The sequence below is a fragment of the Coturnix japonica genome, chromosome 5 (assembly GCF_054131305.1).
Source record: "Coturnix japonica strain WE chromosome 5, WE-NBRP24, whole genome shotgun sequence".
NCBI classification, from domain to species: domain Eukaryota; kingdom Metazoa; phylum Chordata; class Aves; order Galliformes; family Phasianidae; genus Coturnix; species Coturnix japonica.
The window spans coordinates 35,805,820-35,823,954 of NC_140667.1; the positions used below are offsets into that span (position 1 = coordinate 35,805,820).

Here is an 18,135-nt window from a genome sequence, read left to right on the forward strand (position 1 = left end):
CAACAGTGAAGAAAAAAAGCTCTTTTATTAGCCTTTTCTTCTTTTAAATTTTTTATAGCACTTGTATGAGAAGTATCACACAACAAATTCTTTATTTTTCTAGCATCATATATCAAATCAGCAACTGCTAAACATCTTAACAGACAAATCAAACAGTAAATCCTACAGAAAAACTGCCCAAAAGAGCCGGTCTAATACACCACGGAAAAATGGAAAACTAGCCAATCAGAGCTACAGACTAATGGAAATAGCCAATATCACCATGAACAATCTGATAGCAAAATTTACAACTGTTCAGAATCCTTGCACTAATCCTTGTACAGAATTTGGCACTAGTGATAGCTTAATGAAAATTTTCATTATGTTGCAAACTTGATACTTCTGAGACAGGCAAAAGAAGTCAAGACAGGGAGAGGAACATCTTAGCAATTTCCACAGCATAAAATTTAAAGATAGAAGAATATAATCACCACCGAGCTATTGTTGCTATTTTTATAATGCCAATATTTCTTCTGACAGTACTGAGATTTTCAGCTTTCCACGTTGAAAAAAATATGTATAATCTCCTAGAATTTCTGCTTTATGGCATCAAAAACATATAAGGTTAAAAATCAAATAATTTCATAAGCTAAAAAACGTAAGTGATGTGTATATATATTCAATATACAATGTAACAAACCATTCTGAACAAAATTATCAAAATAAAATATTATACCACATAGAACCATTTTTCTTTTAAATGTAATGAACATAGAAAATTGTTGCACTCTCTCATTTCTATTTTTATTCCTGATAAGTGGTCAAAAGGCTTCTTCCTACAAAACTCTTTCACTGCAATAAAACTCCATGCAAATTTTTGATAGAAAAAGTTATATTAAAAATACTTTAACCAGTTCTAGTCAGTCTGGGAACAGATGAGAACATGTAATCTGCTGGAATGTGTTGCAGAGTCTGCAGAGGATATGAATGATTGGTCTCCGTGGCTGGGGAGCCCTGAATCTTTTTAAGGGTTTGAATGTTGGGTTCTATTCCTTGTTTACCAACAGGATGATCAGTGTGCCATCCAGCACATGCATCTGGAACCAAGAGGGTGAGATTAACAGGGAGCTACATACTGAGAGTATATAGATAACAAAGTAATTTCCAGAAAGAAAAGTAATGCAAAGGCTGAGATAAAAGGTCTATCGGATATAGACAAAGGTAGAACAGTGCCATTTCAAACTTATGTTACTACCTTATCTGCCTAAACCGCATTGTCAGGCACAAAGTCAGCAGTCATATTTCCTCCTCATTCTGTAAATGTTGATGCAGAAAAGATACCAACTCAAATAAAAGCTTCCATTAAAAATAAATAAATAAATAAAAAGGGGTAACATTTACCTCTCCTCCTTTAGGTTGCCTGTGGAATAAATTACCAGCCCGTAAACACTCGACAATTACATACCTTTCAGTTGAAACTCTGCCCAATCTTTTAGTGTTCTTGTCCAAATATACTGCTGAAAAGTCTAGCTGGCCTTGGTCTCAACACTGTTTTACCTGTCCAGAGGCCAGAGCTCATGCGGTCAATATGGCAGAGCTCTGACATTTAGTATCACAATGCTTACTTTACTGATAGATTTATTTTACCACAGATGAACTCCCCCACTGCAAAATGGCTCCAGGATACAGAGCAAGGATTGAAGACTGACATCAGCAAAGCAGACCATGCAAATTACTATTCTTACGCATGTCTATTATTATTCATACATATTTGCATTTTTTAATTTAGTTCAGAGTTTAATGTTTACTTGAGCAAGTTACAGAATGTATTGCCTATACATGAACATTTGGCTAGGCGTGTTTTTCTAAATAAGACATTGTTCTATTCTCATGATTCACATAAAAGATCTCATACTATTGTGGACATTTAAAGAGTTATCCAGGAAAATACCTAACTATACAAAAATGTCTGCTTTAATTTATTGATTCATTTTGGACCATCATGGGAAACTTAGGGCCTAAAAATATCTTACCCATAGGCTTTATGTTCACATTTCACATGCACTGAGAATGACTGACTGTATTAGAGGCCCTTGGTACCTGTTGCTGAAGTTTCTGTTCTCGGTATTTTTCTTGGATTAGATTTGTAGCCAACTGGTTGTAATTGACCCTCTACTGGGAGAAGTTAGGATAAGAACATATGCCTTTCCTTAAGAAAGGGAGAGAGAAAAAGAGAAGGAGAAAGGCAGAGAGAAAGAGAAATATCACCAGTATTTATTTTAAGTTGCCTTCATTTCCAGCTTTTCTGGCAGACTGTCAAGCTTCTGTCACAATGCAGAACTCCATTTAATAGCAGCTCCTGGAAGAATAGACTATACAAGGAACTGTAATCTAACTAAAATATAAAATTTAAGAATGGAGTAGTAGAGTTATTTCTGCCCTGTAGAACAGACAGTACACCTGATATTGCCTTTAGATTTCTGCATATGAAATGCCAGGCTGGCATTTCTCTTTAGGGCAGTCATTAGTCAATTTGTCATACATCAGGCAAACATAAATTAGTAAATTCTAACTGCAAATGTGCAAGCCTCCAATGGTTCTTTACCTCAGGCCAACTATTTCTAGGCTAAACAAACTTGACACCAGGCTTCAGCAGCAATAGTAACAATTCCGCAAGGATCTCAAGAGAATTAGTGGCTGTACCATGTGAAAATATGTAAATTCTATCTAATTTTTAGTGCATGAAAAAGGAACTTTATTTTGCTAAACCTTTGCATGCAGAAAAGTATATAAAAATATAAAGTTATTGTCTGCTTCTGCTAATCTTTCTACAACGTGCTATATGCTAAAGTTCAGTGCACATAAATGGAAACTGTCTCCATCTTGCTATCACTGATGAGCTCATATCATACACATTGTAGCTTCATTTCTCATCTTTGGTGTATAAAGCAAACCTCATTCTGAAATCTGCATTCCACACCTCACAGAGCTCAGAATCCTCTTGGTCCTTCCCTGGTACCCAAATACAAGATTGCATTTTAAACCTACTAGAATTTTTTTTTTCTTTAAATATGTACAAAAGTTTACAATTTTGATACATATGTGTTACCAAACGAGTACTTAACTTTTTTTGCAAGTAAAGTACTTGAACACTTCAGATTTTCAGATCTAAACTAAATACTAAGCTGCAAAATAGTGACTGATTACATACCTTATTATCCTCAAGGTACTCAACCCCCTGAGCTGTAAGATGTGTTTGGGGAGCAGAATAAACCACCCACAATTCAGGAGGAAACAGTGACCTGCTATTGCACCTAGAGTATCTTAAATCTATGGGGCTTTTGGATCTATCTCATAATACTGGGGAAGCTGGTGGAAGTACTTGCCAAGGCAATTTCCATCATTTATCAGCAGTCCTGGTCAATTGGGGAGATCCCAGATAACTGGAGAGTTGCCCATCTACAAGAAGGTTTGAAAGGAGGATCCAGGGAACTACAGGTCTGTCAGCTTGACCTTGATATCAAGAAAGGACATAAAGTAGGTCATCTTGAGTGTCATCACACAGCATGTATGAGACATCCAAGGGATCAGGCTTAACCAGCATGAGTTCATGAAAGGCATTTCCTGCTTGACCAACCAGATCTCCTTCAATAACCAGGTGAACCGTTTGCTGGATGAAATAAGTGCAGTGAATGTAATCTATTTAGACTTCAGCAAAGTCTCTGACACTGTCTCCCACAGCATTCTTCTGGACGACAGAGAGGTATTGCAGTCACTGTCCCTGGAAGTGCTCTAAGAAATGTATATGTGGCACTGAGGGGCATAGTTAGCCCACTAGTCATAACTAGGCATAATTAGCCCACTACCACCATCATGGTAGTGATGGGCTAACTTTTTGACTAGATGACTTTAGAGATATTTTCCAACTTTAATGATACAATGATTCTGTGATTCTAGGAAACAGTGCAGTGGGAGGAGGGGAGGAAGACAGAAGAAGAGGGGAGATAAGAGCAGAAAGAAGCAGAGTATCTGTTCAGCTTTATTTCAGTACAGCAACCAGTTATGGAAGTAACTTCCTTCCAGGTTGTTGGTATGAAGCCAGAATGGCACTAACATTCATAACATCTGGTAAGGCAGGCTGCCCCACATGGCAATGGGTACAGCTGGGTCTCTGAAACCACCCACGAGAAAATGGGCTTCAGCTTTCGCACAAACCTGGCGTAGGTATTTACTCTTTCACCACTGAGAGGGAACAAATTCCTAACAAAAACAAGCAAGTAACCCTGCGGACAAATTGCCATATTCTGGATAGTGCATGGACACCTTCCAATTGAAAAAAAAGAATATCAGGGTTCACTAAACTTCTTGCAGTATGGGATAATCTGAAAATAAATAAATAAATAAATAAAATTAATGAAGAATGGTAACAGTTTTCTCTCTTTTGTATCTTTTTTAAAAAAGCAGAAATGTTACCCCTCCAATGGATTTAACATCATAATTTGTTGCAGCCAAGGGGTTTGTATGAACTATGTTATCAGAACTAGAATAGTCAAGAAATTGTATCAGAAGACACTGTTTAAGTACAAGTCTAATTGCTGCAATCATTTTTTCTTTTTCTTTCCTTCTTTTTGTTTCCTTTGCATAGATCCACTTAATCCCATCTCTTACTGTGGGCAAGAGCTGACAGTTGCATGACATGGAATGTTTCCCTTTGTAAAAGCCTACTTCCTTTCTGTGTAGTTTTAGCCTAATTGAAATGTTTCCTATTAAGTTCAATCAAGGCAGCAATTATCTAATTACTCACTTATGCTTTTCCAGTCAAAAATTGTGCAACCAAGCATATTAGAGGGCTGCATACATATTTATTATTGTTTTTATATGTCCCTGTTTAGGTTTAAGCAGCAATCAAACATTTTTACAGTTCTTTTGTACTGCCCTTAAGTCAGCATGCAACTATTTTTTCCTATAAAGATTTCTGCAGGTCACAAAATCTCTTCAGTGCCTCCCACAAGTTCTGCAGTAGGTAGAGAGCAATTTCAGAATCAAGTTACTGCTACATCATATGGTAAAGAGAAAAGAGGGATACAAACAAACTCATTTTGTATGAATGGGCCTCAAATGAATAAGTTCACCAGACTGAACTAATCTACGGGAACTTTCAGGCCTTCTAAATGCATCACATATATGATGTAACTTTTTTTTTTTTTAACTGTCTCAGCTGCTGAGGAATTTTACAAGATCTCCATGAAAACCTACATTGTGAATATCTAGACTTCTTATTTAGCAAGAGCCCTGAAATCTAGAGTATCAATACTGCAGGTAATCTGAATTCTATGTCAGTAAATTCATTGTTTGGGTCACTGATAAAAAACAAAAAACAAAAACAAACAAAACCAAAAAATAATGGTTGTTGTAGTTAAGTATTTACTAAAAGTACATCGACTAAAGAAATTTATACAACACAAATTACTGTATGCTTATGTTTTCCATGCCAGTGCTAGCTAGATACCCAATTATTCTTTTTACACAAACAGACAGCTACCATTTTATTTCAATAATTTAAAAAAAATAAAAAATAGGAATACTTTGAATGCAAGATAGTTTAAGAATGCTTGATTATTCTTGAAGCAGGCACAAAATTTTATCGAAGTATTCTTACATCATTTGCATGCAATAGTTTGCAGCTGGAATTAATTTAACTGATGCTAATTAACTTTACAAAACTGACTGTAACTTTGGATCCCATACCTCCTAGGCTCATAACTTAACACACTGCTCGGTAGCAGCTTGTTTTTCAGAATGGTACTGAATAAATCTTCATTGAACACAGAGTTCTACCCACTATCCCCTTTAAAAATGCAAAAGAGTTAAAGATCAACAATGAGTCTAGGTTCTTTTCTTAGTGGACACTTGAATCGTGTCATAGGGATCCTGGACAATTAGAACTCCATTTAAAGCCTAGAAATCTTTTCCAAGATGCAAAGTACTCTAGATTCTGTCTGAACATTTTAGGGCAGTCCTTCCAACACATGTATGGCCTACAAAAGTGTATGCTCGTGTTGCCTCTCTCATATTCATTTTTGTACAGCAGCCTCTTTCTGTGAGATACTTAGGACAGTAACAGCTACAGAAAGCTTCTGCCCTGTGTTGCAGAAATAGCACAATAACAGCTTTGACTCCTCACAAAAGGCCCCCTACAGTGCATTAGGGGTACAACAGAGAACCTCTTTGTCATTACCTGGATCATATGCACACCCACACAGGTAGTCTGAAAACTTAGTTTCCTACATGCTAGGACATTTGGGGCAAAAGTAAATGATATTCATAGTAATCCTGTTCTTGCAGACCACAATACCTTCTTGTCATACCTTTATGAATAGACACCTTTCCCTTTTCACCTTTTCAGAGCAAAAATGTTCATTCTATGTAGAAAGGATAATTTTACAGAGAAAAAGTAGTAATTTCATAACTACACTGTCATAGTTAGAATGCAAATGCATATTTATACTGCATTTCATAAATTCATGAAATGCACTCTTCCCCCCCTGACTGTGATTTTGTTTCATATCAAAAACATTTTGTTGATGTTGTTTCATCAACAAAAATACAGCTGTCTGGACTTTCTGGAAGATATACGTATGTAGTACACATGGTCTGTAAACACAGAGGTAATATCCATGAGAAAAATTTAAGAAGTATGCCATACCCATGACTGCATCACCTACTCACTAATCCAACTCCCTAGAAGTTAGTCTAACATTCCAGACTCCTTAGCAGCCTCAAATAGCTGCTAGAGGAGAGGACAGAGAGACCCAACCTGCTAAATATGGCAGTAAGACTGTGAAATATATCTCCCAGTAGATGCTGGTGGATATTTTTCTACCTGTAGAAAATCCAGACATTTCCCTAATGAATTTTAAAATGATGATGATATTGACTGAAAAGATTTATTATAATAGCTACAGCTACAAAGAGCAATTTCAAATTTAAAAAAACATTGAATGACTCAGAATTCCTGATATCCCAGTGCAATGAGTGCTGCACCCTTAAGGAGTGCACAAAGAAACAGTCTAAATACACAGAGGAGATTTTCATTCAAATTGAAAAGACTGCAACATTACAATAAGAAAAAATTCAGGAGAAAAATGCAGTAAATTATACCAAATGTACAATCCATGTTGTTTTTAGAGTTACAATAGGACACTTTCAATCAGGAGCTTTAGTAGGGCTTATCAATGACAGATAGCACAGAGCACAGTCAGATCTATTGTTTCTTCTAGGTGAAATAAACAACATATAAATACTTGAGCTTACTAAATATTCCCTTTCATCACCACTGTAGTGTAGTCCACTGTGTAAACAAGAAGGTAAACAAGTAGGTCTGTATCAAGCTTTTAACTGTTAGGAAGATGCAGAGGAGAGGTCACCCAAGTATTCTGGTGCTGAATATTTTCATAGTTGTTTATATTTCTGTCAAGCAACGTAAAAGTCATCTTACATTTTTAAAGTGCAGTGCTAAGCCTAGAATCTCAGAATCTCTTGAATCTCTTGATTTAAGTGCAATACAGCTGCCACAGTCCTACTAATTTTAATTTTATTTATTTATTGCTTTACAGTTGGTGTTGTCAAGCACTGGAACATGATGCCTGAATGGATTCTGGGATCTCCATTCTCAGAGATGTGACAACTTGACTAGACATGGCTAGAGCAATCCCATTTAACTCTGTCCCAGGACCTGATGACCTCCAGAGGTCCCTTAGTACCTATGTGATTCAAACAATAATTTTGGTGCCAATAATACTGGATCTACAAGACAAAAGTTCTAAATGAATACGTACACTAAATAAGGTAATACAACCAAAAATTCCTTACAAACAGGTATATCATGTAAAACATCTTAAAATTTCCTTTACATCATAGAAAACATCATGATGCTGTGATTCTCTGAATTCAAATGTAAAGAATACTTTTACAAATGAAAGATTTCTGACTCTCTTCCCAAATATAAAGATCTGGACCATCCAAAAACTGTCGCATTTAAGTTTCTTAAAAGGTTTAGGAGAATATAATCATTATAAAGCCAGAAAGAAAATGCAAAAAAAGCACATTAGTGCTCCAAATTCTATTATTATTACATCATTGCTAAGTAATTAGTGAAATAGATTATTAGGAATTCTGTTTTCATGACATATGTTAACACTTATAGAATTTGGATAGTTAATACCAATAGCTGAAGGAACACAAAGTATATTTTAAAAGTGTTTATTCTAACATCTTTCTTCATACTGCAGAGAAGAGAAGCAATAGAAATAAAACAAAAATAGTTACTGATTTGTAACTTTTCCTGAGACCAATAAAACCTAAAGGTAGAAATGTTGAATGGAGAGGGAAAGTACTATGAGAATTAAAATCCTTAAAATCTTTAAATCATTGTAAAGTCAATAGGGCCAGAGGGGATTGAGAACATTACAAAAATCCCAACTGCACATGTGAAAAAAAAAAGAATGGAAAAAACATATGTAAAACATGAACATTTTTATATTAAAAAGAACAGTGCTTAAAATACTACTGCTGTCTGATTAGGAAACTGAAGAATAGTGAAGGTTAGAAAGCATGAGCTCTACAATTTGCTACACTGTTTTCTCAAGAAAACATGATGTAAGGAACTTGGTGGTAGGTGGCCTTTGAAGGCAATGTTGATTTCACATAACACAGATTCAATTTAAAGTGTATGTGGAAATAGACAGTGCACATCCAAATCACAAACCACAATATATTACCTTCGTACACAGATATGTAACAGCGCAAATTCCTCTAAATTAAAGGTTAAACTGCTCCCAGAGGAAGAATTGTCTAGCCAGCCCCACAGCAGTGTAATCAAGTTACAGACCCCAGAGGATGTTAGAAACCATCGGGAAAACTGCCTTTGGAATCTACCATGAAGGCAGATGCTGCTGCCACTAGCTGTTTTCCCACAAGCAAAAATTCATTCTTAAAAACAGTTCTAATCCACTCTGCAGTGAGCATCACAGCCAAAACAAGGAGATAAAATAGATAGTCAAAGTGTATTTGCTGTATTAATATGGACCTGTTTTCCCGGGAGCTTGCTAAATGAAGAACTCACTGCACGCTCTAGAACAAGCAACTCACTGGAAAGTAGTATCAAGAATCAAGTAAAATAAATAAATAAATGCGCTATGCATTCTGCATTGGCTTCCCTTTCAGATGTGCCTAGTTCTCCCCTCTGACCGCTTAACTCTTATAATCCACTCTCTTGCAATACACAAGCACCTGTTCTTTAAGTATTGCAATCCTTAAATTGAAGGCATGTTCTGAGCATAATTGTGCTGCATGAATGCTGAGATGCATTCATTTTCTCAGTCTTAATGATGTTCTAGCTATGCAAAGCTGCCAATGCAGCTTGAATGCATGAAATGAATGAAACTGCACCCATCCACAGGATCTGATAGAAGATGTGACTTAGAAGAAAAAGGTGAATGGCATTTTGAAGTAACAGCAATGTAGAAAAAAGGCATAAAAAGTACATGGCTACTTTATTCATTGTCAACTCCTACAGCAATTACACATTGTTGCTCAACCTCTGGCAGTCAAATAATTAAAGAGAACTTCCAGCTTAGCCAGGATAAACTTGTTCCAAAGATCTAAAAATTCACTTCAAAAGAACCTGCCACAGAACCTTTTCTCTGATGGCTTTTAATAAAGCTTGGCTGAGTGTTCTTTTCTGTCCAGTTATTTCTCTGCTAACAGCCCATCTTTCCTCAATTGCCAGCTCACTCACGTAGTTAAGAGACACACAGCCAACATGTCACACTTTCCAACTTGTGCATGACTCTGTCTTATAACACCTTCTCCTCTCACAGGAGGAATCATTACTGGGGTTCAGTTCAAAGTTATATTTTCTTTAGATTTAGGCTCAGTGTGAATATTTCTCCGTTAATACAATAATTGCCAAAGCATATGAAAAAGGGATAATTGAAAAAGTAAACTTCTGTATGAAGTAACTGTTGATATAAAGAAGCCTAACAATTAATTCTCTTTTCAGTCAATAAGTAGAATATATTCTCAATGTAATACATTTTTGTATACTTTCATTATATTTGTAAAAAAATGTTATTTATAATGACCTTTCACAAAGGTGGTAAGGATGGACCCAATGACGCCAGATGTTAAGAGCTCTCAATTCCAATTAATTTTAATGAGAGCTGAAGGTATTCAGAATGTCTACCCCTGTTCCTAGTTAAGTAGAGGCCTTACAGTCACACTGGAATTTCTGAATCCTAGTAAAATTATGCAAAGACAGACAGAGCCCCAAATTGAAATACATAAGCTTACTAGTATTTGTAGCTTACAAATACTCTTATTCTCTCTCTTCCAACAAGACCAATCCTTTTCTACTCATTTTGTCTCTGTATTTCTGTGGGGGTTTTTTTTGTAACACAATGAACAAACAAGACAATCAGCCATTGCTGGCCTGCTCCTAGACACTCACTGAAAAACACAAATGTTTTCCTATACCATTCAAGATTCACACCATTTCAGATGCCCCACTCATTCTGCACGATTCTGTGGACTTCAATCCAAGTTACAAGAACATGTTGAAGCTAATCAGCTGTATGCTTCTGGAGGTTAAGGAAGGAATGTTTCCTACTGAGCCAAATGATCTGAGATGCAGTCAGCTTCTCACCCTCCCAGTAGAATTATAGACAGGCATATTTGAATTCAGAGCATTACTTTTAATATTAAATTCTAATTTGTAAAGTAACAGACTATATAACAAGCTGCAGTTTATACATAGTGAAAATAGGTTAGATAGACTGTTTCCTATATGTAAATGAGATTCTCACCTATTTTTCTAAGGAAAATGGGAATACTGAACCCTTCAGATCATTTCTTACTTCTACAGCTGGAAATAGTGAGAGGAACTGTAAACTAAGTTTTAAGAGAGACAGGCATAGGGCATCTGCCTCAAATTACATTGGAAGCAACTGTTGCATAGTACGTTTGTACTTAAATAGATGAATTTCTGCGCACTGCCAAGATTATAATTTCTAGTCTGCCCCAGCCTCTACCTCTATTTCTTTTGGCTCTACGCAATGCAGAAACAGAGATGCCAAGCAGCTTCCCTACAGAAATTATAAGGTCCCAGACATACAGTTCACTGATCTCAATTTAGCTAGTTAACATGCCTCAGTTGAACCATAGTAACTGCCTTTATACCCCCTCTAATACCTACCAATATGTACTGCTGTGATTTACAGGCTAAACTACAGACAGAAAGCTAAACTTTCTGGTTTAGGTTCAACAAATCCAAATGCAAGTTCTTGCATTTGGGTAGAGGCGACCCTCACTGCCAATACAAGCCCAGGGATGAAACATCGAGCATAGCCCTGTCAAAAAAGAACTCTGTGTATTGATGAATGGGAAGCAGGAAATTGAACCAGCAATGCACCCTCACAGCCCAGAAAGCCAACCCTGGGCTGCATCAAAACAAAATTAGCCAGTGGGTTGAGGGAAGTGACTGCCTCTGTGAACTTGGGAGGCTTCATTTGGAGTACTGCATCCAGTACATGGATCTGTTAAAGTGTGTTCAGAAGAGGGCCACAGAAACAATCAAAGGGATGGAACACCTCCTACACGGGCAGGAGGAAGAAGCTAGGGATGTTCAGAACAGAGAATAGAAGGCTCCAAGGTGACCCAATAGCAACATTTCAACTTCTAAAAAAAACCAAACATTTCAAATTTCTAAAAGAGAGCTAGAGGAAAAAAGGGAACAGACTCTTTGGTAGGGTCTGCAGTGATAGAACATGAGGAAATAGCTTCAAGATTAAAGAGCATGAATTTTGGTTGGATATAAGGAAAGTCTCCTACAGTGAGGTTGGTGAGGCACTGAACAGGTTGCCTAGAGATGCGGTTGATGCCCCATTCCTAGAGACTTTCATATTCCTTGGCATTGAAAAAGAATATACATATTCGTAATGTGTGTATATGTAAATTTGAACATATACTGCTTTTTTTTTTTTTTTTTTTTTTTTTTGATACGTCCCTTAATATAGAGACAGTAAAAAGTACTTTTTATTCCCAGTTCCTTATAGAAATAGATTGGAAAATCTGTTTTCAATACTTCATCAGTGTACATTTTAATAGGGAAAAATAACTGCTGATTATTATGAAACAATGAGCCTTATTTCAAGTAATCCAGCCAATCAGTAGAAAGGATTTTTGGCCTTCTGTTTTGTATTTGTGTGCAAACAGCTGTATTTCATTTTTTGGCCTCTTTGTTTTTTGAAGCTTTTTAACTTTTAGTCAGATTGTCACGGTGGCCAACACTCTAGTGAAATCAGAGTGGAGGAAGGCGGAGAGCTAAAGGGGAATGGAAACCCCCCCCAGCTGAAGCTTGTAAATAAATAACATGAAAAGAATAAGTGAGATCAATTTGTCCCTAGGTATAACACTGACTTTATAACATACTTAAAATGCAAATATTGCTGTGATTTCGAGTCAAAACATTGAATTACTCACATCTACAATGTATTGTAAAGGAATATGCCATCATACAAACACGACACCATAGAATTCCTCACTTCCTAATTTTGATAACAACTTATAATTTCCTTTGGAAACAGTTTGGATTTGTTTTAATGAAGCAAATGGGAAAAATGAAATCTGGAGTAAGTCCAGCTGCAGCGCATGAAGTCCTTAAAAAGGATACAATAATTTCATGACTTATTAATGGTTTACTGGTTCTTTTGAGATTTACTTCAAAATTTAAAATTTTTGTTGCACTATAAAAATCTGGGTAGAATTTCAGTTGGGTCAAAAAGTCTATATATAGCTGGCAGCACAAATGAAAATGAATGCTGAATTCTTGGTTTGTGTTCAGACCTGAGACAAATGTTAATTTAACAAAACTACTTTATATAGTACAGTGATGGAAGTGCTCCATATTCCTTGTTCTCCATGCATGTGGCTTGCATGCTGGCTTGATCAAGCCTATGTTTTAGAATTACGGGGTGCTTTGATCAGGAAAGATCCAAGGAATAACTGCAAGACACAGCTGCTAGGCTAAAGGAAGAACATGTCAGGGCAGGCGATGGCCAAAACAGTTTAACTTAGCAGAGAAGGCCTTTGTGGAACAGAAGTCATGTAGTGCATGAATTCATCTGTCCTTCCAACGTCTTATCAAGGAGTAGTTTGGTCTGAGAATTTTAGCTAAAAACTGACATTCAAAGGAAACCCCCAGCATTTAAGCTTGGTTGGGCAAACTCAAGACAAACTCAGCGTTCTCTCTAACATGACATAAATTTGTCATGTAAAATGCAGAAAACAGTTAAAGTAACTTTTTGGTTTTTTTATCTCAGCTATGGCCCAAGTTGATCCTTGAATTCCTTGCATTATTTTGCTACAAATAAATCAGAAATGCAAAAAGTCTATTCAAAATTGTTTATGTAATACATAAAATTGATTTTTTCCTTTAATACTAAAATTTAGTCCATCTGTTGAAAAAACGAAGTATTGTGAATATACACAGAGTAGAACTGCTTCATTCCACTGACTATATCCTGTGGTAGATGCATTTTCATCAGAATGCTAGTCTTGCAGACAAAATGAATATCAGATGGTGGTTTTGAAAAAGGGCAGACCTAACATGAGGTGATTAGTTTCAAAAACAGATTTTTATTCTTGATAAATTATTACCAAATACAATCATCTGTTGATTGAGGATATAGAACAGATTGGTCATACAATAACCCACGGGTTAAATGAAAAACTGAAAATAAGTTTATTTAACATAGTCTTTCATTATGTTCCCAAGAAGTGCAAAACTAAAGATATATATTTGTTACATCATACATCTTTAGTATGTCTTTAGCTATATATTTCTTACGGTCGTGCTATCTACACTGTGTACTACATATGTACACAGACTTTTACACATGTATATAAATACATCATTTCAACTTGCAAGGAGTAATTAACGTACCTTGCACAGGACTTAATAGCTAGAGCTGACACTGTCCTTTTACTCAATTAAAATCTGTAATGTACTGCATCTGCTGATTATTTGTGAAGTCAGACAAATCAGCTGGCCTACAAGTAGTTCTAGTAGAATATTACAGAAAAAAAAAAACAAAAAAATCATTCATAAAACAGGAGTCGTAGACATATCACTCACAAAAAAGAGCACATAATACTTGCATAATTGTTCTTATTGAAATGGTGGTACAACTAATAACTTATATTTCAGGAAGAAACTTATGCAATGAAAATTATCTTTCACCTTCTTTTACAGACAGTTATAACTGTACCATACTTAACATGAAGATGTAAAAAAAAGACAAAACAAAAAAAAACAAAAAAAAACCCAACACACTTCCATGTTTCTTATCCTACAAACAAACATGACTTTTAAGGAAAAAAAGTTAAGAGCAGTAGAATGTGATCCAAAGTTTTAATTATTCAATCAACAGAACAGAAATTATTATATTTTATATTTTTTCTGTATACTATGACTTGTCACCTAGGCAAAGTTTCCTGCATATGAATTTTCATTAAAATGAAAAAAATACAGCCACATATTCCACATTCAGTAGTGACCAGCATACAAAGTATCTGAAGCTTTCCACTCTAAGTCAGCGCTACAAGATTTTCAACCAGGGCTAACTACTAGCAGCCCTATAGTGCCCTAATAACTGGAAGTCTTCTACTGGTTATACACCTGTTCTTAACTAGTTCTGCTAAAGATGCTAAAAATAGTAGGTTATGTCAATAAAAAGTTTTTATGCTGTTGTTTTGGTTAGCATGCAGCATTTTCACATGTAAGAAAAAGCTTCACACTTTTCTATCATCCAACTGTCAGTAGCAGGCTTAGCCTTCCAAGGCAAGCCATAATACACACGTATATTATTGAAGTGAGAAAAAAAGAACAGTAAATTCTGCATTCTTGAGTACATGTGCTTATTTAAATTTAGAAAAACAAAAGCATTGCTAATTAAGTTTCATTGCCATTCTAAGATTACTAAATATTTGATAAACAGTTAAATGGTTTTGGACATTCCTGCTGAATGAGACCAAATTAATTTAATACTTTCTCCACAGCACTTAAAGATACCTAAATATGTTAAGTTCCACTGACATGTAAGAATTGTGAATTTTCTTCCATGTGTTACCTAATACAGAACTGCAGGACATTTAAACATATAACTGTGGTTCTGAACATTCTGTTAATGATGCTCTCCTATTTATTTTTTGAAGAAATTCATTGCCTAATTTGTTATATTCTCATTCTGTGGTATTGTTAACTTTCCCATTTTGTTGAATGATTTTAATTTTTTGTGCAGACTTTATTCAGATGGGGAGTAAAGGGGATCTTTAAGAACCTATGGTTCTCAGTCAGTAGAATCTAAATACTTCTTGCGCAGCATTCTGAATATCTTTTGTTCCATCCAAGCTCTATTACTTCGGATTTTATGTAATTGACTCTTAAGCCTGATACTTCTCTGAGTACCATTATTTGCTTCAAAAGGCAGGAGGCACACTGAAGTAAAAGGGATCGGTAATCATCATTAGAACATCATTACATCATTCATATGAAGTTTAATTCCTTCCCCCTCCTCACCCCCTCGCCATAAGCCATCTATTTTTACTCTCCAGTTGTGGCTTCCCCCCAACTTATTTGCAATGTGCAAGAAGCTCCACAGTCATAAAATTGTGTGGACATTCCTGTCAAATGAACAGGGGATTGATTGATCCACATAACCTTGTTTGTGAAGTGTGTTCTTATGCACTCAGCCCACTTCAGCAAGAGACAGGAGAATGCCTAGCTGATCATCACTGGTTTTGCCAGCATTATATAATATTCTAGTAACAGTAAAATTATACTACTTACTTTATGTCAGACAGGAAAGGTGGAATGAGCATCATCAATGGGAAAACTCTAAAGGCCAAAACTGAATGATCAGGAAAATGTTAAGTACACAAATGCAGTCACATGTAGACATCATCCAAAACCAGCAGCTACAAGATCTCACATCAGTTCCGTCTTGTATGTGACTGAACTGTACCAAGTACGCAAGCACTAAGAACACATTGCTACATACAGCATGCAGAAACCTGTTCCTCAAAAGCACGTGGAATGTGCTTCAAAGCTTGATTTCCTATCATGAAATTCACAGCAAAATGATGTAATGCAGGCACGTGACATTTTTACTTCATACTACAATGCAACATAAAATCCTTTTGGAAATAATTTTTTAGATCTGTTCCTATCATTGTCACAAAAAAGACAGTAATAAAATGCTGTAATCTTCCATATGTTTAGAGCCTAATGTAACGTGAATATTAGTTTTTTGGCCTTTATGCATATGAGTGACTTTTCCTACCAGCTGAGCAGAAGTTCATTGAGCCTTGCTCCATGGCTATTGTTCAGAGGAATAGTGCCTTCACTGAAATAAATCCTCATAGCTCAGTTGCTTCCTTCAGAATCTGGAAACTAGTATATGGACTCAATTTGTAATTTTCCTCTATTTTCACTAACTCTATTTAACAGTGTCCCCAGGAATTTCCATCTTTACATGGGCACCATTAAGCAATTTTAATGAGCATATATTAGCATTCTGTGTTCTTCCACCAAGCTGAAATACTTCCTAGCTTTAGTTTTGGTTATGAATTTATGTTAGCCTACAACTTCACAAAGCATAAGTATCTGCTACAGAGACAACATTAACCATACTTACATTATAGAATATTACATAGGTCTTGAGGATCATAAAGTAGCTTTGGCACATTGTTGTTGCTAAAAAAAAAATAAATAAATTACCTTTCCACTAAGCACACAACATGCTATCTGTGTGTCAGCTGTAACAACACAAACATTTGTCTTCTCCCTTTCTGCTCAAGATCTGAGAGCCAAACAAACACTCAGTACCAACTGGGGTGCTCTCTCTCACAAAGCTCCCTCTCCCACTTTTTCATGTTGAGTTTTTTCACTTTTATTTTTTGCACTCCAAAATGCATTTACTTGGTTCACTGCCTTAAGTAAGGTGATGAATTTGTGAAGTTAACACTTGCCTCAATGAAAGTGAGCTCAACACTACACTGACTAAAAAACCATAGGCTTCTCTACTAGAGATGAAAGGAAACAAGAGTATAACATTTTGATGAGTGAAAATGTAAAGAAAGATTTTGCAACCACTTTACTGTTGTTTACAGAGAACTACCACTTAAACTTGAAGAATTCTTTACCCTATGGCATTAGTGGAATACATCCATATCTCCCTGAAAATGATACTTCTGTGCGTCATCCAATATTAGGTCAATATCAGACATGTTCTGAAACAAACAAACAAACAAAAAACAAACAAACAAACAAAAAAAACAAACAACAAAAAAAAAAACCAAAAACCACTACCAAAAGCTAAGCCCATTCCTTAAAAAAAATAAATCATTTTTAGCCCCTCCAGGTTCCAAGTGCTATTGGAATTATTTTTTCCTTCCTGAATCTAGGCAGAGACAAACTCCAAAACACAATGTATCCTGTCTAAGTAAAAAGAGGACCACAGCGGGTTGGTTTCTTGCTTGTCTGGGGGTTGTTCACAGTATGAAAGGCTACATCCTGGAGCAAAGAAAACTAAGAAAGAACCCAGGTCCTGGCTGAGGTAACGGTAGGCAAAAAGAATGAAAACAGATTTCACTGAAAAAGAGAAAAACCTGAGTTTAAGCTTCCTCTTGGCATGCACAAGTTAGTCTGGAGATGCTGAACAGCCTTTGGCATCAGGGGATCCTGGGAACAGCCACTAGGGGAAGACAGTACTGTCTTTCCATCTAATGAACTTAAAAAAACCTTAGGATTTAGAACAAGAGAATAGCTACTTTCAACTTGCAGTTTATCATTTAACAGGGAGGAGAAAAAGAAGTGCTCCAAGAAACCTTCTCAGCTTTGTCAGTTGCAGGCACTGCAACTGAAAAGAAAGGAGTCTATATCATCACAGGATTTGTCTTGTATACAAAAAGTTCTAGAAAGTGTCAACAAAGGACAGCTGTTTTCTTTTCTGGACAGCTTGACGCTTTGCCTACACTCAGAGTCACTGGGATTTCAGAGTGAAATTTCAAAGAACCAATCTTAGTAAAAACCACCAT

At 36.0% G+C, this 18,135-nt stretch overlaps 1 protein-coding gene across 15 annotated transcripts in view; it reads right to left on the bottom strand.

The window, feature by feature from the left end:
- SLC25A21 (solute carrier family 25 member 21) overlaps positions 1-18,135 on the bottom strand; it is a 213,140-nt gene that overhangs the window by 145,555 nt on the left and 49,450 nt on the right. For 2 of the 15 annotated variants that reach the window (XM_085550479.1, XM_085550483.1), the window contains exon 2: positions 16,734-16,792. The exons of the other annotated variants lie outside the window; for them this stretch is intronic. The gene's annotated coding sequence lies outside the window, so the exon portion shown is untranslated. The remainder of the gene's footprint in view (positions 1-16,733; positions 16,793-18,135) is intronic. 15 annotated transcript variants of the gene reach the window in all.